We start from the raw sequence: 6,592 nt of genomic DNA on the forward strand, positions 1-6,592 counted from the left end.
GCTCTGAGTTGTCAGCACAGAGCCCAACGCAGGGCTAGAACCCACGAATCATGAGATCACAACCTGAGCTGGTCAGATGCCTAACCGACTGAGCCACCCAGACGCTCCTAATGTCTTTTCACTGGTGTGAAAGGGCCTTAAGGAGGGAAACAAGCTGCCCCTGACACTGTAGACTTCTTTCAGTTGGCTTTCACATCTAGAAATTTTACAGTGTCAAGGTTCAGACTTCTTTTGGATACATCTATTACATTTACTATATAGCTCTGTTGCATTTATTAACATTCTGTGCTCTTTGGAAAAGTCCCACCAATTCATTTACATTCATTGTCTCTCACTCAGTGACTTCTTGTTGAATAACTTTCCCCAAAAGTCTGACTTGGGTTCTCTGCTGCTTTTTAATGTAGTTACCAATTTGCAAGACTCCCCTAAACTGGAATAAAATGCACAATTGCAGTGAATCTTTCCACCATCATTTTATAGAATGAAACCTCTTCAGAAATATTCTGCTATATTGACACCTTTTTTTTTTCTAAATATGAAAAACTCCCAAGTGTAAATATTTTCCATCTCTGGGCCTTGAGGAAGGAAACATGCTGCAGTGTGGACAGCTACAGAAGGCTCAGAGTTTCAGAGATGACCTTTCAGCCTGTGGAGCAAAAGGTGGGAACCAAGAAGGATACGGCTCTGAGAGGGGAAAGGCTGAGGGAAGACTTGGATGGGAAAGGCAGTTGAGGGTGTAGAGAGGCAGATTAGCGAAGGGACTGGGTTTAGACACTCTAAGCCTCATTGCTTCATTCATGGATTCCTGTGAAGGGATACTAACTAGTCTCTGCTTGCTGTATCTTTCTCCTCCATCCTACACACCAATATCAAAATCACCATTTTGGGACACCAGCTCCCTACATTTATAGGAACGTTGCTATGGGCCCTGCCCTCTCCCAGCACATATATCTGCCTGCGATTCATGCTCATATTCGCCTGAAGACTCAGAAACGGAAATAGCGGGAAGGGCACAGGAGTCTGCCCCCACCTGCTGTTCACTGATATAATCTGGCAGACTAAGTATTATGAGGTTATTCTACCAGGGCTCTTGAATATTGAATTTACCCTTAGCATCAACTTCTGAGTTGTTGTTGTTTTTTTTTTTTTTTTTTCTATTCTGATTTGCCAGACACGGACATTTTCCACAGTCCACAGACTTTGTCTTGCCCCTGACACTGTAGACTTCTTTCAGTCAGCTGTCACATCTAGAAATTGTACAGTGTCAAGGTTCAGACTTCTTTTTTAAAACATTTTTTTAAATGTTTATTTTTGAGACAGAGAGTGTGAGAGCAGAGGAGGGGCAGAGACAGAGAGAGACACAGAATTTGAAGCAGGCTCCAGGCTCTGAGCTGTCAGCAGTCAGCACAGAACCCGATGAGGGGCTCGAACGCACGAACTGCAAGATCATGACCTGAGCTGAAGTCGGACACTCAACCGACTGAGCCACCCAGGTGCCCCAAGACTTCTTGAGATCAATCCCAGCTCTGCCACTTACTAGATGGGTGACCTTGCACCTGATGATTAGCCTCTCCCACAGTCACTGACAGCCAGTGTCCTTAATGACCCCTGTAGCGATGCCCAAATCATTGACCTCGTTTACCTGTGCTGACCCTCCCTGCCCTACCAGTCACTGCCCATGCAGACTCCACTCATTAAACAAACCCCTCAGCTGATCAATCCCAAGACCCCATCTCAGATTCCCCTAAATAGCACACCTTCTTCAAGACAGCTCTCTAGAGAAATCTGCGCTGTATTTCCCTCATAAAAATACGAACTCTTCAACCAGCGCCTGGTGACAGATTTAGGTTTCTTCTAAGTCCGAGGGTTTTTTTGGGGGGGGAGGGGGAGGGGGGGCAGGGAGTCTTTTTTACATTAAACAATAACTTCCTTTGAACTGTCCATGTGAAAATAAAGAACCATAGTTTCGAAGAAATAATAATAAAGTAACTTGCTTACTATGGTTGAGAAACTGAAGATAAGCTTTGAAAATATCTTCTGTGAAGGGGATCACACTATAAAATGTGCTGATGCATCTTGAATGGAATAAAAGATGTGCTTTAGTTTTGACACGCAGTATATGGTCTCAGCTTTCTGCCAGTGGCAATGCTGCATTTTGTACATATTTTTGTTCTATGAGGTCAAGTTTGTTAACCATGCTGTTCAATTCTTTTATATTATACTGACTTTTCATTCAATGACTTAAGAAAAAAAAACCCAGAAAAATGGCTAAAAGCCCATCATCACAAGGACATATGGACACACCCTTAAACAGGACATAGCAATACCTCTTAAGCTCTACTCAGAGATGCTGGTTAGACTAGTTCAACAGTGAAGGAAAAGGATATGTACAAAGGACTGAAATACATCCTTAAAATTTTGGTCTAAAAGGTAAGATGTTGAGATGCCTGGGTGGCTCAGTCAGTTGAGCATCCGACTCTTGATTTCAGCTCAGGTCATGATCCCAGGGTCATGGGATTGAGCCCCGCATCAGGCTCTGCACTGAGCATTGAGCCTGCTTAGGATTCTCTCTCTCTCTCTCTCTCTCTCTCTCTCTCTCTCTCTTTCACACACACATACACACACACACACACACACACACACACACTCTGCCCCTCTCCTTTGCTCTCTCTCTCTCTTTGTCTCAAAAAAAAAATAATAGCATTTAAAATAAATAAAAGGTTAGGTGTAAGGAAGGACTCTTTAAATCTTCATTAAAATAGATGGGGCGCCTGGGTGGCGCAGTCGGTTAAGCGTCCGACTTCAGCCAGGTCACGATCTCACGGTCCGGGAGTTCAAGCCCCACATCAGGCTCTGGGCTGATGGCTCAGAGCCTGGAGCCTGTCTCCGATTCTGTGTCTCCCTCTCTCTCTGCCCCTCCCCCGTTCATGCTCTGTCTCTCTCTGTCCCAAAAATAAAATAAATGTTGAAAAAAAAATTTTTTTAAAAAATAGAGAACTTTGAAAAGTTCATTGACATTCTTCCAAACATTAAAATCAAGTTCTAATTTATCCTCTTGAGTGAAGTGAAAGAAAATAAGATTTTGAGATAAGAAATTGCATTAGAAAAATATAAATTTTATTGACTGGGTCAATCCATATTTTTAGAAGTCATATTAGTATCAAGCTATAGTAATTTCAAGTACTGGTTCATAGATCATAGACTATCATTTCTTGACCTTTTGGCTAAGATCAAGTGTAAAGATCATAGATAGACCAATGGGACAGAGTGGCCAGAAAAAGACCAAACTATGTGTGAAATGTGGTAAAAGATAAAGCTAGCATCTTAAAGCAGCAGGGGGAAAGATGGCTTAGTTAATAAATGGTGTTGTGACACTTGGATAGCCATCTGGAAAAAATTAACTTGGCCCTGTGATCTCACATAGGGAGAAAACCTATATACATCCATTTTTAAAAACCAACAAACCTCTAATTAGGGCTACAGTGGCTCCTAAGTGTATGAGAAGAGGCCCAATCTGCTTCATAGTAAGAAAACTGTGCTCTTAGTTATAAAGATGAGTAATTGCCAGGAGCACGGTGACCGCAGTCAATACTGTTTTGTATAGTCGGAACTTCCTATGAGGGTAGAGCATTAATATTCTCACCATAACATCAGCAGCAAAATGGTGATTATGTGAGGTGAAAGTAACGAACCTTATTGGGTAATCATGTTGCAATGCATACATGTATCAAATGGCACACCTGTGCATGCAGTGCCTGGGTGGCTCAGTTGGTTAAGCCTCTGACTTCAGCTCAGGTCATGACCTTGAGATTCATGAGTTTGAGCCCTGCATCAGGCTCTATGCTGACAGCTCAGACCTGGAGACTGCTTCTGTGTCTCCCTCTCTCTCACTGTCCCCTGCTCACCCTGTCTCTCAAAATGAATAAATGTTAAATTTTTTTTTTTTTAAACTTGTACACCCATGCAGTTATATGTCAGTGATATCTCAATAAAACTGGGCAGGGTGGGGGGGAACCACTCAGGCACTTTTTTTTGAATGTTTATTTTTGAAAGAGGATCCAAAGCAGGCTCTGTGCTGACAGCAGTGAGCCTGATGTCCACAAACCACGAGATTGGTCTGAGCTGAAGTGGGATGCTCATCCAACTGAGCCACTCAGATGCCCCTCAGACACTTTTTCAAAATCAGACTGAGCAAAGATCAAATAGCTAATATTCTGTGCTGGCCAGGTGTGGGGTACAGACCCAGCCGTGACAGCAGGTGCTGTGCACGCTAGTACAACCTCCACGGAGGGCAAGACGACACTGCTTTCCTGAAATAAAAACTGCATGCACCCTTTGAATCAAGTAACCCACTTCAGGGAGATTTTTCTACAGATAGATATACTTGCCAAAGTTTGAAATGGCGTCCATCCAAGGACATTATTGGCAGCATTTTTGCTGTAACAAAATCACCCCTCTGCACCTCAGCTTGGGACCACTGACTTAAATGTATTACGGTGCAGCCATACAATGGAATATGTGGCAGCCGTTACAAAGTTCTATATGAACTACAGGAACTGCAGTGAAAAGATCTTTGAGATAGGTTGTTAAATAAAAGTAGCAAAATGCAGAACAAAGTTATCTCCTTTGCTACCAACTGTGTTTAGAAAGGGGGGAGCAATTTACCTGCAGTGTTTGTCTGGAAGGATGCAGAGTTTGGTAACTGCTGTTGGCCCTGGGAGGAAACTGGGTGGGTGGGTGGGGGGGTAGATAGGGTAGAAGGCAGTTACTTACTTTTCACTGTGCAGACTTTTGAGGTTTGTACCATGTGCTACCAAAACCAAAATAAAACCCCCCAAACCACACACATTTAATCACCAAAATAGTTTGGTATCTACTGGATATCACTCACAGGATAAAGCAACCACAACCACCTCACCTCCCTTCTTCTCTCCAACATTTACACACAGGGTAACTAGCTGAGTACATAGCTGACCATGTATCATTGGGAATAGAAGTGCCCTTTATAACCCAAACACTGACGGAAGTCATTTCACCTTAAAGCGGTGTCATATCTGCTATGGGTTTCAGCAAGTATTTGTTGGAAAGGGTGGGGATCACTTGTTTATTAATCTAACACACATTTGTTGACACCGCTATGTGCTGAGGTGGGTGCTGGACCAAATCCTTGACACTGCGCTCACAGCCTAGTTAGGGAACTGCACACACAAATGAGTCTGGGGTGCCAGGAGCTATGGGGGGCATGTTTCTGCAGAGTAAGGTGGGGGAGATAGATGAGGCTGGAGACTCCACCGGTTTGGCTGTGAAGGGTCCTGAAGGCCTTGCTTTCCATTGTTGGCCAAGGGGAGCCACTGAAGGGTTTTACTACACAGGTGAGTGCCATGGCTGGATCTGTGGAGTGGACAAAGTCACTGGTGGCTGGAGTGGGAGGTGGCCTGGAGGGGACCAGATAGATGGTGAAGGAGTCTAGAGCAATTCACCAGGGGAATCCTGACATAGCCTCGCCTATAAATATTTATAACCTATTATTTCCTATCACAATGGCTAGAAATGGTGACATCAGGCAACAGTGAGGCAATGCTGTACCTTGGTCAAAGTATATTGCTGAAATAAATTAGCAATTGAACCTTATGTGGTTAAACAGTTTTTTCCAACTTTGGAATTTCTTAGTCACTGCAAGGAAAATTGGGAAAGAACAAACTAACTGGAAACTTTTCCAATATTTTTGCTCTGGTAGAATTTATATATCAATGGCAACTATGTGTAGCTTCAAAGTTTGAAGTATGAAACCTGACACCTGTTAATAGCTGTTTGGAGTGTTTAGAAGCTCACTGCACTGGCTGATCAGGGCCTGGTCCTACCTCTTCCTAAGGAAGCCCATCTTGCTAACTCCTGATTCTGGGCTCTACTCATGCTTGCTTTTTTTTTTTTTTTTTTTTAAGTTTATTTATTTATTTTGCGAGAGAAAGCACAAGCAGTAGGGGACAGAGAGAGAGGGAGACAGAATACCAAGCAGGCTCTGCACTGTCAGCGTGAAGCCCAATGCAGGGCTCAGTCTCATGAACCATGAGATCAAGACCTGAGCAGAAATCAAGAGTCAGACACTTAACCCACTGAGCCTCCCAGGTGCCCCTCCACCCACACCTTCTTAAAGGCTCTTAACCAGCCCCAACTAGTTCCTACCTCTGAGCTACACAGTCCACTGCTGGAATGTCCAAACCTCTTTGCATGTCTCACTCAACTATGCTTTGTGTCTCTTGTCGATTAATTCTAGTGAGGCCTGATTCACCCACACAATCTACAGCTGGGCCTCTCAGGCTCTTTCATAGTACCCCATCTGTTTATATACTCATCCCACATACGATTATTTTGCTAACTATTTGTTTTCATTTTGTAAAACATGTCTTCTGTATTAATTTTTTTTCTTAACATTTATTTATTTTTGAGAGAGAGCGTAAGCAGGGAAGGGGCAGAAAGAAAGGGAGACAGGGAATCTGAAAGGGAGACAGGCTCCAGGCTCCAAGCTGTCAGCACAGAGCCCGACATGGGGCTCAAACTCAGAAATGGTGAGATCATGATCTGAGCCAAAGTC

Source organism: Felis catus, chromosome A1 (assembly GCF_018350175.1).
Source record: "Felis catus isolate Fca126 chromosome A1, F.catus_Fca126_mat1.0, whole genome shotgun sequence".
In the NCBI taxonomy this organism is placed as follows: Eukaryota; Metazoa; Chordata; class Mammalia; order Carnivora; family Felidae; genus Felis; species Felis catus.